At 45.6% G+C, this 20315-nt stretch overlaps 1 long non-coding RNA gene across 1 annotated transcript; it reads right to left on the reverse strand.

The window, feature by feature from the left end:
- Window positions 1-690: 690 nt before the first annotated feature.
- LOC140615230 (uncharacterized) lies at window positions 691-18977 on the reverse strand. Its single transcript, XR_012016022.1, has 6 exons — window positions 18536-18977; window positions 5755-5891; window positions 4248-4310; window positions 2821-3018; window positions 2110-2165; window positions 691-1409 (listed from the first exon to the last, which is right to left on the reverse strand). It is a non-coding gene; the product is annotated as an uncharacterized lncRNA (long non-coding RNA).
- Window positions 18978-20315: the final 1338 nt, after the last annotated feature.

Raw genomic sequence — 20315 nt, forward strand, 5'->3', positions numbered from 1 at the left:
CCACATGCTTTTCACACAACCTCTTCCAGCACCTAACATAAAGATGCTAGGACTTATGTCTACAGGAAGTCAGGATGCAGGACGGTCCTGCCCTGACCTCAGCTCGTACAAAGAAGCATGTCTAGAAGTCAGCTTTCAACTAGCTGCGTTCTTATGGCAGTGAGAATGTAGCAGTATTCTAATTCAGGAGGTTCCAAGATTACCACTCTCCTGCACCTGGAGACACCTTCCAAGCCTGCATTATTCCACTTGCGTCTCACAAGCTTCTGACAAACGGCTCTGGTGAAGATGATCAAAACTCATTCTGCAGGCAGTGGGAACTGTGAGGGACTGGGTGTGAGCTCAACTCTCAGAAGAGAGACTCTTTTGGACTCGGGGTTCAGCTAGCTTCTCAAGTATGGAAATTAGTATGTAGCACCTGTCTAAGACAGGAATTACTAGGAAGTCGCTGGATTGAGCTTGGAGGCACTAGTCTTGTGTGCCAGGACTTTCCACTTACCTCTCACAACACTTCAGTCATGCATCGAGCCTAGGCCTTTTAGCAGTGAAGTGTACCTGCAGGCAGGATGTGGGAAATACAGGCCATAAGCTCAACTCTCAAAAGTGTGTACGCCTGGGAAGCAGATGTCTGCTACCCACTCATTCATGGGAGTTAGAAACTAGCTACACTCTTTGAAGAAGGCCGTTTGAAATCGCTGTATTCAATTCAGATAATCGGGAGTACGGGTCTGAAACTTCCACATGCATTTCACCGACCTCTCCCAGCACCTAACATAAGCATATTAGCAGGTACGTGTATGGGCAGGCAGGATGTGGGAGGGTCCTTCCATGAGCTCAGCTCTCAGAAGGAAGCATGCCTAGAAGCCAGCTTTTTACTAGCTCGTTCGGATGGCCGTGAGAACGTAGCAGCATTGTAAGGCAGGACGTTCCATGAATACTGCTCTACTGCACCTGGAGACACAACCATTGAAGCCTGCAGCTGGCCCTTGCATCCCATGAGCTTCGGACAAACATGTTTAGTGGGGATTTTCGTAACTGCATCTGCAGGCAGTGTGGAACTGGGAAGGACCGCGTGTCAGCTCATCTCTGAAAGGGAAGTTCCCCAGAGAGAGAGCTTTCAGCCAGGTACTCAGGTTTCAAAGTTAATATGGAGATCCCATCTGAGGGAGGAATTCCTCAGAATTCGCTGGATGGAGCTAAGAGACACTTGCCTCTCACAAAACTTGCATCCCGTATCGAACGAAATCCTTTAGAAGCATAGCGTACAGGCGGTCAACCTGTGGGAGGTTCAAGTCCTAAGCTCAATCCAAAGGAGTGTGCATGCCTGGGAGGCAGCTGTCTGCTAGGCGCGAAATTGACAAGGCAGACACTTGGTTCTCACTCCGCTCCTCTCCTGCATACACCAAATGCTGTGGAAGTGGAACGTCCATGCAGTCAGGATCGGGGAGGTACAGGCCATAAGCTCAACTCTCAGAAGTGTGTACGCTTTGCAGGCCGATGTCTGCTAGACACTTATCGAGGCGAGGTATACCCGAGCTACACTCTAATTGAACAAGGACATTGGCAATCCCTGTATTGAACTCAGATACACGTGAGTAGAGTCCTTACACTTCCACTGGCATTTCTCCAAAACTCCCAGCACCTCACTTAAGGATGTTAGCAGCTATGACTATGGGCAGCCAGGATTCGGGAGGGTCCTGCCCTGAGCTCAGATCTCACAAGTGAGCAAGGGTAGAAGCCAGTTTTCCACTAGCTTCGTTCTAATGGCCGTGAGACCATAGCAGTCTTCTAACACAGGAGGTTCGAAGAATACCACTCTCCTGCACCTGGAGATACCTTCCAGGCCAGCATTATTCCACTTGCGTCTCATAAGCTTCTGACAAACGTCTCAGGTGAAGATGTTCAAAACTCATTCTGCAGGCAGTGTGGAACTGTGAGGGACTGGGTGTGAACTCAACTCTTGGAAGAGAGATGCTTTTGGACTCGGGGTTCAGCTAGCTTCTGTCGTATGGAACTTAGTATGTAGCACCTGTCTAAGACAGGAATTACTGGGAATCGCTGGATTGAGCTGGGAGGCACTAGTCTTGTGTGCCAGGACTTTCCACTTACCTCTCACAACAATTCCGTCACGCCTCGAGCCTAGGCCTGTTTGCAGCGAAGGGTACCTGCAGGCAGGATGTGAGAAATACAGGCCATAAGCTCAACTCTCAAAAGTGTGTACGCCTGGGAGGCAGATGTCTGCTACCCAGTTGTACATGGGAGTTAGAAACTGGCTACACTCTTTGAAGAAGCCCGTGTGAAATCGCTGTATTCAACTCAGATAATCGTGAGTACAGGCCTGACACTTCCACAAGCATTTCGCCGCCCTCTCCCAGCACCTAACATAAGCATATTAGCAGTTACCTCTATAGGCTGAAGGATGAGGGAGGGTCCTGACCTGAGCTTAGCTCTCAAAAGTAAGCATGCCTAGAAGCCAGCTTTCTACTAGCTCGTTCTGATGGCCATGAGAACGTGACAGCATTGTAAGGAGGTATGCTTACAATGAATACCGCTTTACTGCACCTGGAGACACAACCTTGAAGCCTACAGCTGGCCCTTGTGTCCCATGAGCTTCTGAAAACCAGTCTAGTGAGGATGTTCATAACTGCATCTGCAGGCAGTGTGGAACTGGGAAGGACTGCGTGTAAGCTCATCTCGCAGAAGGAAATTCCGCAGAGAGAGAGCTTTCAGCTAGGTACTCAGGTTTGGAAGTTAGTATGTAGCACCACTCTGAGGGAGGAATTCCTCAGAAGTCGCTGGATGGAACTAAGAGACACTTGCCTCTCGCAAAACTTGCGTCCCGTATTGGACGAAATCCTTTGGAAGTGAAGCATACAGGCCGTCAGCATGTGGAAATACAAGCCATAAGCTCAATCCAAAGGAGCGTGCATGCCTTGATGGCAGCTGTCTTCTACGCACAAAATTGACAAGGGAGACACGTGGTTTTCACTCCGCTACTGTCCCGGATACAACGAAATGCTGTGGACGTGGAACATACAGGCAGTCAAGATGGGGGAGGTACAGGCCATAAGTTGAACTCGCAGAAGTGTGTTTGCTTTGCAGGCCAATGTCTGCTAGACACTAATCGAGACGAGGTATACAGGAGCTACACTCTAATTGAACATGGATATTGGAAATCGCTCTATTGAACTCAGATACATATGAGTACAGTCCTGACACTTCCACTGCATTTCTCCAACCTCTCCGAACACCTAATATAAGGATGTTAGCAGCTACGACTACGGGCAGGCAGGATGTGGGAGGCTCCTGCCCTGAGCTCAGCTTTCAAAGGAGGCATGCCTGGAGGCCAGCTTTCTACTAACTGCGTTCTGATGGGCATGAGAACGTGGCAGCATTGTAATTCAGGATGTTCCATGAATACCGGTTTACTGCACCTGGAGACACAACTCCGAGAGGGAAGTTCCCGAGAGTGAGCTTTCAGGTAGGTTCTCAGGTTTGGAAGTTAGTATGTAGCTCCCATCTGAGGGAAGAATTCCTCAGATGTTGCTGTATTGAAAAGAAAGAAAAGAAAGAAAGAAAAAGAAAGAAAGAAAGAAGGAAGGAAGGAAGGAAGGAAGGAAGGAAGGAAGGAAGGAAGGAAGGAAGGAAGAGTGGCACCTGTGTGGCTCTGTCAGTTAAGCTTCTGCCTTAGGCTCAGATCATGATCCAGGTCCCAAGACAGGCTCCCTGTTCAACAGAGAACCTGCTTCTCCCTCTCCCTCTTCCCCTCTCACTCATGCTTTATCTCTACTCTCTCTCTCAAATAAATAACATCTTTGAAAAAGAAACAAACAAACAAATCCACAAGGAAGAGAAATTGCCCATGTAGAATAATTTCAAACAATTTGTGAAGACATTCCACCCTCAAGTTCATGAGCATAGCTTCCCACTCTTAAGTGTGGAATACACATAGTAACTTCCATCTACAAAATATAATATGAAAACCTTAAAATAATAATGATAATATAATAATAATAATTAATAATAATAATAAAGATCAGTTTACTACTGAGAAAGCTGACAAACACTACTTCAGCAAGATGATCAGATCGATACCAAGACTGATAAATCATGTTGATAGTATCTATCCTTTATATGATATAATGAAAATGGCAGTATATCTCTGTATATAATCCACAAAAACAGTTCAGTCATGAGATAAACAACAGACATGTCCCAACTGAGGGAAATTTTACAAAATACTCTACTTGTCAAAGTGTTCCAGTTCAACAACAAGAAAAGGCTGAAAGACTGTCACAATCCAGATGAGCCTAAGGAAAGAGGACAAATGGAATGTGATTTGAGGATTGGTAACTTAGCAAAAACTAAGGAAATCTGAATAAACTATGGTCTTTGTTTTTTTTTTGTCTTTGTTTAATGCTAATTTTTTAATATTGATTCATTAGCTCATATTTGTACCGTACTGATATAAGATATCAATAATTGGAGAAATTGAGTGCAAGTGCATGCGAATGCTCTGTACTATCTTCTCAGTTTCCCTATAAATCTTTGTTTTTTTCCTAATAAATAAGATTTATTTTGAAAATTGACTTAAATGAACCAGGCTCCAAGTGTGAAGACATTTTAAGAATCGTTGAATTAACTTTTTCCTTATTCTTAAAGAGTTCCTTTGATGGAAACAATTAAGAATTTTAGATCAAAGGAAAGAAAAACACTTAAGAACACGTATAATGCCTCCTCAACCTGAAAAGCAGGAAAGGATAATAAATAGCAAAAATCAGATAAAAATACTTCTAGTATAATAGACACCATATTGCAAGTGCATTTAAAATTAGCAATGCATAACATTTATTTCCTTGACATTTGACTTCCAAAGAGTTCAAAGTGTTTCAGTGTCAGTTGAAACAGGGGAAGAATCTCAGGGAAGGATCCTTCACATAAATAATAGGACCATTGGTAATAATGTCTCTCAGTTCTTTCCAAATCGATAAAGATGCATTTCCTGATGAGTGACTGAGCTGTGAAGAAAGAGATGAGAAACCCTCATCCCTCTGAATTACTTGTGTCAGAATATTTTGACCATAGTACCACGGATAGTAAATTATCCTTATTAACAGGAAATATGTCTCAGATTGGAATCTGAGCAACCAGATGGGCAGAGAAAAAATGCTTTGACTCGCTCTTCATCTTTTAAAGACAAAGGAGAGCTTTTTTATGTACAAAGTCTATTGTCAAGATAGCCTTAGGGAATAAGAGTCTGCAGCATCGAATCCCCCTGCACATCTGGGAAGCCCGTGCCCCAGGTCTTCCTGATTCGAAATCCCTGGGCCTGTCCCCCAACACAGGCTGCCACGCTGAGGTCATTTGCAATTGCTCTCTTAGGAGCTCTGGGGAAGGGGGAAGGAGCTAGATAGGATGTTACTGGAAGCATGGAGGCCTAGAAAATTAAGGCCATTCCAATTTAAATTCAGTGTTAGCACAAGTCCAGCCATCCCAGGTCCCTGTGAAGAACAGCTGAAATTAACATTACTTCAGTTACCGGAAAAAGCAAAAGTTTACAGCTTAATGTCCTAGAAAGCCCCACAATAGAAACAAAACTGAGTCAAGGCCAAGGACAGGAAGCCTCTATTAGAATGAGAACAGAGCTCAATGCCCTTGAATGTCCCATATCAAAATGTAAACAGAACTTGAGGAATTGCTCCACCCCTTCTGGAGGTCCCTTTAGCCAGCCCTTAATACTAAGCTAAAACCCACCTCGGGGTCCAAGTCCCTGCTCCACTCTGTCCGGTATACTTGCACACAAGCTCTAGCTTGTAAATAAACCCTCATGTGTTTGCATCAGTGTCGGCTTCTCGGTGGTTTCTCGGATTCACAATCTTGGGCACAACACTCTGAGATAAAAAAAACAAAGCCAAAAGAAGCTCAGACGCAGGTAGAGTAAATGCAGGGTTCTGAGAGAATCGGCGGAGACCCAGGGGCTTGGGAGCTCTTCTGTGGAGGCCCATGCAGACTGGGGGGCAGGATGCTCAGCCCCAGAGCCAGAGGACCCAGAGACCCCACCCGCATCCGGCCAATCAGGGGGGGTCTCAAGGAGCAGCACTGTGCCGCTCACTGGAGGCCAGAGGTGCTGATGCCCACCCCACCTCTGACCCCGCAGGTGCATCTACCACACAGATGTGCACCTGATAATCAGCGCCAGAGCCCATCCCCAGACCCTGCACAGACCACTCACTGCCACCAATTTGTCGGACCACAGAGGATGCATAGATTCAGCTCTGCCTGGAAAGTAGGATATAGCTTCCTTTGTACTTTGTGCTTTATTGTCATTTATTTTCCTTGATTTTTTTGTTAATTGACTTATTTTAATTTTATGTATGTACCTTATATATTTCTTTCTTTCTTTTTTTTACCTTATATATTTCTTAATTTTACATTCATGGTACTTTAATTGTGTTTCATATTTGGGGTTTAGAATCTTTTGAAATGCAGGCCAAAATAATCTGGTGTTTTTTTTTGGAGAGCAGTTGTTATTGTTTTCCTTGGTTTTTCTTTTTCTTCCCTCTCTCTTTTCTGGAAAAGGTAATGAAATGGAGAAATTCACCTCTATAAAATAACATGAGATAGTACTCACAGCCAGGAAGTCCATCAATACACATATATGATGTCTAACTACATTTTAAAACAATGATTATAAAGATAGCAGCTGGGCTGGATAAAGAGCACAGAAGAAAACTAGAGAATCCCTTACTGTAGAAGTAAAACAACTAAAATCTAGTCAGGCCAACGTTAAAAATGCTATAACTGAGATGCAGTCCCACGTGGAAGCCATAAAAACAAGAAAGGTTATGGACCACAGAGACAGACGTAGGGAAGTCAGCCACTTATTAAAAAATAACATTCATATCTTAGGAGACTCAGAAGATGAAGAGAGAGAACAGATGGGCCTTGCTCAGCCATTAAAAATGACAAATACCCACCATTTGCTTCAACGTGAATGGAACTGGAAGGTATTATGCTGAGTGAAGTAAGTCAATCAGAGAAGGACAAACATTGTATGTTCTCATTCATTTGGGGAATATAGATAATAGTGAAAGGGAATATAAGGGAACGGAGAAGAAATGTGTGGGAATATCAGAAAGGGAGACAGAACATAAAGACTACTAACTCAGGGGATCCCTGGGTGGTGCAGCGGTTTAGTGCCTGCCTTTGGCCCAGGGTGCGATCCTGGAGACCCGGGATCGAATCCCACATCGGGTTGCCGATGCATGGAGCCTGCTTCTCCCTCTGCCTATGTCTCTGCCTCTCTTTCTCTCTCTCTGTGTGTGTGACTATCATAAATAAAATTTAAAAAAAAGACTCCTAACTCAGGGAAATGAATTAGGGGTGATGGAAGGGGAGGAGGGCGGGTGGTGGGGGTGAATGTGTGATGGGCACTGAGGGGGGCACTTGACGGGATGAGCACTGGGTGTTATTCTGTATGCTGGCAAATTGAACACCAATAAAAATAAAATTATTATTAAAATAAAAGAAAGAAATAAATAAAGAAGAAAGAAATAGAAAGAATGAAAGAAAGAAAGAAAGATGAAAGAAAGAAAGAAAGAAAGAAAGAAAGAAAGAAAGAAGAAAGAAAGAAAGAAAGAAAGAAAGAAAGAAAGAAAGAAAGAAAGAAAGAAAAAGAAAGAAAGAAAGGAGTGGCACCTGGGTGGCTCAGTCAGTTAAGCTTCTGCATTAGGCTCAGATCATGATCCAGGTCCCAAGGCAGGCTCCCTGTTTAGCAGGGAACCTGCTTCTCCCTCTCCCTCTGCCCCTCTTGCTCATGCTTTTTCTCCTCTCTCTCTCTCTCTCATATAAATAAATAACATCTTTGAAAAAGAAACAAACAAACTCAGAAGGAAGAGAAATCACCCATGTAGAAGAATTTCAAACAATTCGTGGAGACATACCACACTCAAGTTCATGAGCATAGCTTCCCACTCTTATGTGTGGAAAACACATAGTAACTTCCTTCTGCAAAATATATTATGAAAAACCTAAAATAATAATGATAATATAATAATAATAATAATAATAATAATAATAAAAGAATCACTTTACTATGGAGAAAGCTGACAAACACTACCTCAGCAAGATGATCAGATCGATACCAAGACTGATAAATCATGTTGATAGTATCTATCCTTTATATGATATAATGAAAATGGCAGTATATCTCTGTATATAATCCACAAAAACAGTTCAGTCATGAGATAAACAACAGACATGTCCCAACTGAGGGAAATTTTACAAAATACTCTACTTCTCAAAGTGTTCCAGTTCAACAACAACAAGGAAAGGCTGAAAGACTGTTACAATCCAGAGGAGCCTAAGAAAACAGGAGGACAAATGGAATGTGATATGAGGGATGGTAACTTAGCAAAAGCTAAGGAAATCTGAATAAAGTATGGTCTTTGGTTAATGCGAATATTTTAATATTGATTCATTAGCTCATATTTGTACCGTACTAATATAAGATATCAATAATTGGAGAAATTGAGTGCCAATGCATGCGAATGCTCTGTACTATCTTCTCAATTTCCCTATAAATTCCCTCAATTCCCTATAAATCTTTGTTTTTTTCCTAATAAACAAGATTTATTTTGAAAATTGACTCATTTCTTGATGAGTGACTGAGCTGTGAATAAAGAGATGAGAAACCCTCATCCCTCTGAATTACTTGTGTCAGAATATTTTAACCATAGTACTACGGATAGTAAATTATTCTTAGTAACAGGAAATACGTCTCAGATTGGAATCTGAGCAATTAGATGGGCAGAGAAAAATAACTTTGACTCGCTCCTCATCTTTTAAAGATAAAGGACAGCTTTTCTATGTACAAAGTCAGTTGTCAAGATAGACTTAGGGAATAAGAGTCTGCAGCATCGAATCCCACTGCACAGCTGGGACGCCCATGCCCCAGGTCTTCCTGATCCCAAATCCTTGGGCCTGTCTCCCAACACAGGCTGCCAAGCTGAGGTCATTTGCAATTGCTCTCTTAGGAGCTCCAGGGAAGGGGAAAGAGCTAGCTAGGATGGGACTGGATGCAAGGAGGCCGAGAAAATGAAGGCCTTTCTACTTTAAGTTCAGTGTTCGAACAAGACCAGCCATCCCAGGTCCCTGTGAAGAAGAGCTGAAATTTACATTACTTCAGTTACAGGAAAAAAACAAACAAACAAACAAAAGTTTACAGCTTAATGTCCTAGAAAGCCCCACAATAGAATGAAACTGAGCCCATGCCAAGGGCTGGAAGCGCCTATTAGAATGAGAGCAGAGTTCAATACCCTTGAAGGCCCCATAACAAAATGTAAACAGAACTTGAGGAATTGCTCCAGCCCTTCTGGAGGACCCCGAGACAAGCCCTTAAAACTAAGCTAAAACCCACCTCGGGGTCCAAGTCCCTGCTCCGCAGTGTTGGGTGTACTTGGACACAAGCTCGAGTTTGGAAATCAACCCTTGTGTGTTTGCATTGGTGTCAGCTCCTTAGTGGTTTCTTGGATTCGCAATCTTGGTCACAACACCCCCATGTCCCCTCCCACCTTGGTTGAACCGCTATCCCCTCCCACCCAGAGTGACACTCAGTCACCTCCCTCCCTACAACAGCTTGGCACAGGCCGTCACACATATCCCATGGGCACGGTGGGCACTCTCACCGTCCCTGGCCTCCCAGAGGAAGGAAGGAGGTTTTGGCAGTACCCACTCCATGGTGGCCCCAGGGCTCCCTGCCCAGGACAGACAGGTTAGGGTCTGTGTCCCTGACGCCAGCTCCTCCTCCCCCGTTTTCCCACAGAAAATGAAGGAGGAGGCCCTGGTCTACTCTAGGGACATCACGCTGGGGGACCTGGACGTCAACAGGATATTCAGCAGTCACGTCATGTTTTGGGACTACTATGGGTTAGGGTGAAGCTGAGGGGCCAGGGGGATTGGGACCCAGGAGGACCGGGGGCTTCTGGGTAGGGAACATGGGGCTTCAGAGCCTGGGAGAAGAACAGCAGCCAACAACACACGGCTGCATAGTAGGTTGTTGGGGATGAACACTGTGCCCCCACCCTCGGGGTCTCAGGGATGAGGAGGTCACTAGGACTGGGCCTCCAGGGATTGCCATGTTAGCTGAACCCCAAAAGGGTGAGGGACAGCCCCCTGAAAAGCAGGGGGCTGGGGTGGGGGCCGTCGGGCCAGTAAGGGGACCTGGGGGCAGGGTGCATGGCCGTGACTGGAGGAAGACACACATTGATCTGATGAGGGTCGGACGGGTCAGGGTGATACCCACCCTCAGGACTTCATATATTTCTAAATTCTATGCATTAAATTTGAGACAATTTGAAATTTGTAAACATACATTGTATGATGACCCCCAGATAATGCCCCTGGTCCAGCCAGGGCCCTGTACTCACCACACGGGGCCCCAGGGGCAGGTGTCACAGCATACCCCAGACTGGGGTCGCCTTTATCTGTGGACGTCTCAGTGTGCATCTTAGAGAAAGAGGATTCCCTGTGTCCGCCGGCCCCCCACACCATCCTCCCATTCCCCAGACCCACACCATCCCCTAACATCATCATCCCCCATGGCATAGACCCTACACCATCCCCCTCACACACACACAGCCTCACACAATCCCCACCCGCACTATACTCAAACACCATCCCCCCTACACCATCCCCCACGCCCCACCACCATCATACCCATGCCTCCACACCATCGGCCCTGAGCAAGGACCCAGTGCAGCTGCACCCTGTGGGACATGCTCAGACTCCCCGGGGTTCTCTGGATACCCTGCTCCCATCAGAAGCCTGGGTGTCTCATTGAGTACCAGGGGTGGCAGGGAGGAGGGAAGGCAGCGAGCCCTGGACAGTGTGTGTGCAGGAGAGTGGTGCAGAGGACACACTGTGCCTGCCTCCACCCTCTGTCCCTCCTGGATGGTGGGACACCCTGCACAGGACACCAGGCCCTAACCCAGAGGGACCTGGGCTGACTTGGGCCCAGGCTCTGTGGGCGCTGGGTTGATTTGAGCCCACACCAGTCCCAACTCAAAGACTAATGGAATCAGGCCCCCATGGCCCTCGACAACCCTGGATTCTGGCGCCGGGCTCAGTGAGCCCTCTCAAAGCTGGATGTGGCTTACTGGGCCCTGGACATGTCACACAGATACAGGTCGCTTATCTAGGGCAGCCCTGGGGATCCCAGGACACACCAGTGTGAGGAGTGGAGGGGTAAGCCGGTGGGCCACACCCGCACCCACACCATAAGGCAGGCTCCTCCAGGTGCTGGGACCCTAGAGGGCCCGAGGCCGGGGTCCAGCTGCCCTGCGGGGACCCAGAGCAGGAGCCCATGAGCTACAGGTCCAGGTCAGCTCTGCTGTCCTCAGAACCGTCACTCAGGCTGAAACCTCAGGACACATGCCCCCACCCAGAGTCCACACATGCTCCCAGGTGGGGGACTCCAGCACCAGCCCACCCACCCCATGTGATTCTTGCTCCCACTTAAAGGACAGAAAGGTCTCCTTCTCCAGGGGAAGGCACGCACCCACGGCTCTGAGCCCGTTTGCTGTAGAAAGTCAATAAAGTGATGTGGTGCAAAAATGCACAGCCAGCCCATTTTTGTGTCTCCCAGAACTCTGTGAACGGGGCGTAGAGAGACCCCCAGAGAGGAGGAGGGGGCACCACCTAGGCCCCAACCAGCCCCTGCAGGGCCACCGCCAGGCAAACACAGCTGATGTCCCCACGTGCCTTTCAGGGAAGGCCTGACCCACTGCCGGACATGGGAATGTGGCCGAGCCAGAACTTCCAGCTCAGCTGACCCTCCAGCTGAAAGTTCCTGCACGAGTTAGCCCCGGCGTAACCAGGAGAGCTCATCTAGCCGCCAAGCACCAGCATCAGAAATGATATTCTGACAAACATTTTGGTTTTTTTTTTTTTCCATTTTGGGGTTTTGGGTGACCCAGACAGAGGATCCGATAGCTGCATGGGATAGCTGCATGTGATAGACACACATGCACCTCAAAACCAACAAAAGTCAGAATCCCCCCAATGTTGTCAAACACAGCCAGATGGTTACATACACTAAGTCGTGGTCCCCAATAGGATACATGGAAAACGCTATAAGCCATGACTGCAGAGGTGCTGGAGGCACGTAGATGTGCCTGCTTGTGTTCCAACAAGGAGGGCAGAGGGGCAGGAAGCATCCTCCAGATGGGGGGCACTCCTAGGAAAGGACATCAGGTCCCTATGAAGACTACGGAGGGTGAAATCTGTCCTCCTCTCTTTCTGCTTCTGGTTTTCCTCCTAAATGCCATTTTCCTCAATCATATTAGCAAGAATTTTTTTTTTTGTTTTTAAATTTCTTTTTATTGGAGTCTAATTTGTATGAATTCTTTCTTCAGCAAGTGTGTCATTCAGGAGGGAAAGAGAGATAAAGATTTTCCCAGACAGGCAACATATAAAGGAGTTCAGGACCACTTAACCAGTCCAGTAAGGAATTTTAAGACGGACTCTTCTAGTGGGGGAAAAAGAGACAAAAAGCAACAAAGACGAGAAAGGCCCAGAGAACGTCACCAGAAACACCAACTCTTCCGGTAACACAAATGCACAAAGTTCATATCTTTGAATAATCACTCTGAATGCTGATAGACTAAATGCTTCAATCAAAAGATATAGGGTATCAGAGTGGCTTAAAAAGCAGGATCTGGGATGCCTGGGTGGCTCAGGGTTTGACCCTCTGCCTTTGACTCAGGGTGTGATCCTGGAGTCTGGGATCGAGTCCCATATTGGGCTCCTGGTGGGGACCCTGTTTCTCTCTCTGCCTAATTTTCAGCCTCTCTCTCTCTCTCTCTCTCTCACACACACACACACACACACTATCATAAATAACATTATTATTAAAAAACAACATCCATCTGTACGCTGCCTACTAGAGGCTCACCTTAGACCTATAGACACCAACAGATTGAAAGTCAGGGGACAGAAAATCATTTATGATGCTAATAGATATCAAAAGAAAGATGGAGGACCCATACTTATATCAGACAAACGAGATTTGAAACCAAACCCTGGGGGACACCTGGTGGCTCAGTGGTTGAGCATCTGCCTTTGGCTCAGGGTGTGATCCTGGGATCCCAGGATCGAGTCCCACATCAGCCTCCCTTTGGGGAGCCTGCCTCTCACTCTGCTATGTTCCTTCCTCTGCTTCTCTGTGTATCTCTCATGAATAAATAATTTAAATTTCAAAAAAGAAAGAACAAATACTGTAAGAAGAGATGAAGAAGGGCATTATTTCATAATTAAAAAGACTCTCTATCAAGATCAAACAACTAAATATTTATGCTGCCAACATGGGAGTATCTAAATATAGAAACCACTGTTGGTGGGAATGTGAACTGGTGCAGCCACTCTGGAAAACTCTGTGGCAGTCCCTCAATGAGAAAAAAATAGACCTGCACAACGACCCAGAAATTGCACTGTTGGGGATTTACCCCAAAGATTCACATGCAATGAAATGCCGGACACCTGCACCCTGATGTTTATATTAGGAATGTCCACAATAGACAAACTGTGGAAGGAGCCTCGCTGTCCATCAAAAGATAAATGGATACAGAAGATGTGGTTTATGTATACAATGGAATATTACTCAGCCATTAGAAATGACAGATACCCACCATTTGCTTCAATGTGGATGGAACTGGAAGGTATTATACTGAGTGAAGTAAGTCAATCGGAGTAGGACAGTGTGTGTTCTCATTCATTTGGTGAATATAAATAATGCTGAAAGGGAATATAAGGGAATGGAGAAGAATTGTGTAGGAATTATCAGAAAGGGAGACAGAACATAAAGACTCCTAACTCTGGGAAACGAACTAGGGGGGCTGGGAGGGGAGGAGGGCGGAAGTGTGGGTGAATGGGTGATGGGCACTGAGGGGGACACTTGATGGGATGAGCACTGGGTGTTATTCGGAATGTTGGTCAATTCAACATCAATACAAAATAAATTTATTAAAAAAAAAAGATCCAACAACTAAATATTTATGCTGCAACATGGGAGTACCTAAATATAGAAACGAATTAACAACAAACATACAGGAACTCACTGATAATAATACAATGACAGGGGTTTTAACACCCACTTATGGCAATGGACCGATCGTCTATGCAGAAAATCAACAGGGGAACAATAGCCTTGACACACTGGACCACAGGGACTCAACAGATATAGTCTGAACATTTCTTTCTAAAGCAGAATACACATTCCTTTCAAGTGCACATGGGACATTCCCCAGAACAGATCATATCATGGCCCACAAATCAGACCTCAACAGGTACAACAGGTACAAGAAGGTTGATATAACATGCTGTACATTTTCGGAACACGATGCTATGAAACTCGAAGTCGACAGTAAGAAAAAAAAATTGGACAGACAAAAAATACGTGGAGATTATGAACATCCTACTAGAGAATGAATGGATCAACCAGGAAATTAAACAGGAAATTTAAAACAAATGAAAATGAAAATATGTTTTTCCAAAATTCTGGGATGTAGCAAAGGCAGTCCTAAGAGGTAAGTACATAGCAATACAGGACTACCTCAAGAAACAAGAAGTCTCCAATACACAACCTAACCCTACACCTAAAGGAGCTGGAAAAGAAATAGCAAACAAAGCCTAAAGCCTACAGAAGAAGGGAAAAAATAAAGATGACAGCAGAAATAAACAATACAGAAACAACAAAACAGTAGAATGGAATAACGAATCTAAGAGCTGGTTCTTCAAAATAATTAATAAAATGGATCAAGCTCTAGCCAGCTTTATCAATGAGAAAAGAGAAAACACCTAAATAAATAAAATAACAGATGAGAGAAGAGAGATCACAATCAACACCAGCAAAATTAGACAATTATAAGGGAATACTATGAAATTATACGCAAACAAACTGGAAGACATGGAAGAAATGGACAAATCCCTAGAAATGTGCAAACGAGCAGAACTCAAATAGGAAGAAATAGAAAATGTGAACAGACCCATAATGAGCAAAGGAATTGAATCAGCAAGGTACCTGGGTGCATCAGGGGTTGAGCATCTGCTTTGGCTCAGGTCATGATCCCGGGGTCCGGGGGAATCATGTCCAACATCAGGGCCCACTGGAGGCTCATTTTCCCTCTGCCTTTACCTCTGCCTTTCTGTGTCTCCCATGAATACATAAATAAAATATTTAAAAAAGAAACAAGATAAAAAGTGAGAAAGGACCCAAATAAAATCACAAATGGGAAAAGAGAAATAACAACCAACACTAGAGAAATAGAAACGATTATAAGAGAACATTATGAAAAATTATATGCCAGCAACATAGAACCTGGAAGAAATAGATCAATTCTGGAAATATATAACATAGCAAAAATGAAAAAGGAAGAAATAAGGAACTTGAACAGACATATAACCAGCAGAGAAATTGAATAAGCAATCAAGGATCTCCCAACAGGAGACGCTTAGATCAACAGAACAGAATGGAAAGCTGAAACAAGATACAAACCTGTAACTCTGTGATCCATTAATCGACAACAAGGCAGCAAGGAATATCCAATGGCACAAAGACAGTCTCTTCAACAAACCCTAACCCTGACCCCAGGAAAAGAACAAATAGTGTTGGGAAAACCAGGCAGCCACATGCAGAAGAATCAAAGTGGACCACTTTCTTACACCATATATATAAAAAATAAATTCAAAATGGATGAAAGACCTAAATGTGAGACCTGAAACCATATACAAAGAAGAAAAGATAGGCAGCAACGTCTTTGATATTGGCCATTGGATCTTCTTTCTAGATATGCCTCTGACGTGAGGGAAACAAAAGCAAAAATACTATTGGGACTTCATCAAATGTAAAAGCTTCTGCAAAGTGAAGGAAACAACCAAAGCTAAAAGGCAACATACAAAATGAGAGGAGATATTTATAAACAACCCATCCAATAAAGAGTTAGTATGCAAAATACATAAAGCAAACATAAATCTCAGCATCCTAAACACAAATTATCCAACTACAGATGGGCAGAAGAGATGAATGGACTTTGTCTCTGACAAGACTTCCAGATGGCCACCAGACACATGGAGAGACACTCAGCATCACCCATCATCAGGGAAATGCATACCACAATGAGATGTCACCTGACAGCCGTCAGATTGGCTAAAATTAACAGCACAAGAAACAACAGGTGTTGGTGAGGCTATGGAGAAGGAGAGCCCCCTTACACTCCTGGTGGGCATGCGAAAATGTACAACCACTGTGGAAAACAGTGTGGAGGGTCCTCGAAATTTTAAAAATAGGGGATCCCTGGGTGGTGCAGCAGATTGGCAGCTGCCTTTGGCCCATGGCGCAATCCTGGACAGCTGGGTTTGAATGGTACTTCGGACTCTTGGTGCATGGAGACAGCTTCTCACTCTGCCTGTGTCTCTGCCTCTCTCTCTGTGACTATCATAAAAAAATAAAATAAAAAGAAGTTAAAAATAGAGCTAACCTATGATTCAAAAATTGCACAGCTAGGTATTTACCACAAGGATACAAAAGTAGTTTAGTAGATTGGAAGAGGGACACGCAGCCCAGTGTTTGCAGCAGTGTTATCAACAAAAGCCAATCTGTGGATACAGCCCAGATGTCCATCAACAGATGAATGGGCAGAGACGATGTGCTAAATATACACACTGTGACATCACTGGGTCATCAGAAGGGATGAAATGAAGCCATTTAAAATGATGTGGGAGAAGTGGAAAGGACTTATGCTAAATGAACTCAGTCAGTCAGAGAAAGACAGATACCAAATACCATACAATGGCATTCACATGTGAATTTTAAAAAACCAAACAAACTGGCAAAGGAGCAGAGGGGGGGATGAGAGAAGCAAACCAAGATACACACTCTAACCAAAGAGAATAAACTAATCAACACCAGAGGATGGTGGGGGAAAGGGGAATCAGGGCATGGGGATACTGGAGGGCACCTGTGACCAGTACCAGGCGTTGCATCCAAGGATTGAATCACTATGTGGTAAATCTGAAACCATATCATACTGTGTTTACAAACAGGAATTCAAGTAAAACTTTAAAATAATAATTGGTAGGATTGATGAAACATGTGCACACAAGAGATAAAATCAGAAAGGCAACTGAAAATCCAAATAGAGTATTTAGAGGCACAAATCCCCTCCTTAGCTCAGCTCAGGAGAAGGCTGCCATGTCTATTCTGACCCCAGCAGAAGCCTGGAGTTTGATTCTCTGGGGAGGCCACTGACTTGGTGGAGTCAGGCTATCTTTGAACCCAAAACCTAAATAGAGTGCATAAAACTAAACTGCCCAAGATACTAGGAGTCCCAGTGAGGCACATGCCAAGACCCAAAGTCTAACCATACACAGACATAACCCTAACCCTACACTTAATCCTAATGTTAACCTAAACCTTAAACAAGATCCATCACTAATCAAAAACCAAACACAAACCCCAAGACCAAAACACATTCACTAAACCTTCCTGCCAACCCTCACCCTAACTCCTAAACCTATTCTAAACCCTTAGGCCTGACCCCTAAATTAAATCTAAACCTAAGCCTACCCTCTAACCCTAACCTTAACTTAATATACTCAAATCCTATTCCTAACCTTAACCAGTACCCTAACCCTAACACTCTAATACTAATCCTATCTCATACCCCAAACTGTACCCTAACCCGTACCGTAAAACTAACCCCTAACCCACTCCCTAACTGTATCTCTTACCCTTTTCCAAATCCGTACCCTGACCCTGACCTGAACCTAAACGTAACCCCTAACCAAACACTAACCCTAACCCTAGCCCTAATCCCTATCTTAACCCTAACCCTAACCCTCGCCCTAACCCTAAACCTAGCCCTTCTTTAACTCTAACCCCTAACCCTTAACCCTAACCCTAACTCACACCCTAAACCCTAACCTTAAATGCAAACCTAAGCTCAACCCTAACTCTAACCATAACCCTAACCCCAACTCCAAACCTCCTGCCCTAATCCCTAGAGCCTAAACCCTAACCCTAACTCTAAATCCTGTCCCTAACCCTAACCCCCATCCTAACTCTTAACTACTGACCCTTACACTTATGCCTCACCTAACCTCTAATCCGTAACCATAAGCATAATCATAACTCCTAACATCTAACCTAAGCCTAACCACCAACTGCCTCCCCTCCCCTGACCCTACCATTTATTCTACCCATTCACTTACCCTATGCTTGTGAGTAGTCCCTTCTGATATGGACGTGGCCCCCAATGGCGCCTCCAGAGTCCTCCACGGGGTCCTGAGTAATCCAGGATCATGTGAGTGCGGACGTGGCCCCACATGTTCCTGAGTCATAGTCAGCAGGTCCTGAGGACGCTGGGTCTCCTATGACTGTGGACTATGCCTCACATCCTCTGGAAAACTCACAGCAGGTCCTTAGGAGGCCGGGGGGGTCCTGTCAGCCTGAGCATGGCCCCACATCCCCCAGAAAACTCACCGCAAGTCCTGAGGAAGGGCTCCTATCAGCATAGACACATCCCCATACGTCCCAAAGCCAAAGTGCAGGTGCTGAGGATGATGGGGGTCCTGTCACTGTGAATGCGGCACCCAGCTTCCAGAAGCCTCAACTTATGTCCGGAGGGGGCCTGGAGCTCCTGCCAGAGTGGAAGCGGTGCCACATATTCCTGGAGTGTCCCCCTGGGTCCTGAAGCAGCTCAGGGGCTCCTGTCAGCGTAGATGCCGGCCCACAATTTCCTGAAGCCTCCCCGAGGACCTGAGGCGGCCCAGGCCTCCTGGCAGCGTGATGCGGGCCCACATCTTCCTGAACCTCACTGCTGGTCCTGAGGAGACCAGGGCTCCTGTCAGCGTGAACGCGGCCCAATTTCCCCATGAGACTTCCCGCGGGTCCTGAGGAGGCTGGGATTCATCACCGTGGACTCGTCCCCATGTCCTCCTTAGGCCTCCCCAGCACAGGCAGGCTCCTGTTAGTGAAGGCAGAGGAGGCCTACTGCACATGCGCACCCCTGGGTGGGGCCTGGAGTCGGGCGCCCCCTGCGGGACGCTCAGGCGCTGCAGGAGGCCATGCAGGAAGAGTCGGGTGCTCCACAGGCCACACCTGCCTCATCCAGGTTCCAGCTGTGGCCTGTTAGCTTCGGAAACATCTCACTGAAATGGAGCCCAACACCCGGATTCCCCAGAAATACTTAAAGATAAGGAATTGTAGCCACAGGACACGAAATGAAATGTGGACCAGACTTTTACCACGTCCTGCAAAACTCACTCAACCCTCTTCCACTGTGGGTGGGACTGCGGGCTAGTGTAGCCGCCCTGGACAGTGTGGAGGCTCCTCAGGAAGTTACAAATAGAGCCGCCCTGCGACCAGCAGGTGAAAGGCCTGGAGCTCACTCCGAAGATACAGATGCAGTGAGACTCGGGACACCTGCACCCCAATTTCCACTGCAGCCGGGTCCACAATAGCCACACTGTGGGAGGAGCCTTGGTGCCCTCGGGCAGATGATGGATAAAGAGGACGGGAGATAGATGATGGTCATAGAGAGAGGAATGGTACTCAGCTATCAAAGAGAAGGAAATCTTGCCATTTGCAATGATGTGGATAGAACTAGAGAAATCATGTTAAGTGAAATAAATCAGTCGGGAAAGAGAATGACCGTGTGGTGTCATTCATAGGTGGAATTAAAGAAGCAAAGCAGATAACAACTTTAAAGGGAAGGAAAAACAAATATGATAAAAACAGATGCAGGAAATACAGACTCTTAATGATAGGAAACAAACTGAGGGCCGCTGGAGGTTGGGGATAACAGGGGACCAGCATGAAGGAGGGCACATGATGTCATGAGCACTGCTGTTATCTCCAACTGGTGAATCCCTGAATTCTTCCTCTGAAAGTATAATACACTATACATTAATTAATTGGGTTTAAATTAAATTAAGTTAAAAAATCATTTGTATCAGAGCACATTTCCTTCTAGACTCTCAGTTTTGCTCATTCAGCTTATACCGGGACCACCCACCGTGGGTCCTGTTTGTCTAAATAGGCTCCATGCCTCATCCATGGCCCAGCCCAGGGCTAGAACTCATGACCCCTGAGATCAGGACCGGAGGTGAGGTCAGGAGTCGGATGCTTAACCAACAGAGCCAGCTGGGGGCCCGAGAACCACACTGCTTTATCCTGTGTCTCTGTGACATCATTTGAAATAGGAAAGTGCTGCGTTCTGCTCTCTCCTGCTTCTCCAATACTGATTTGCTGTCCGGGGTCA

This window comes from Canis lupus, chromosome 23 (genome assembly GCF_048164855.1).
Source record: "Canis lupus baileyi chromosome 23, mCanLup2.hap1, whole genome shotgun sequence".
NCBI classification, from domain to species: Eukaryota; Metazoa; Chordata; class Mammalia; order Carnivora; family Canidae; genus Canis; species Canis lupus.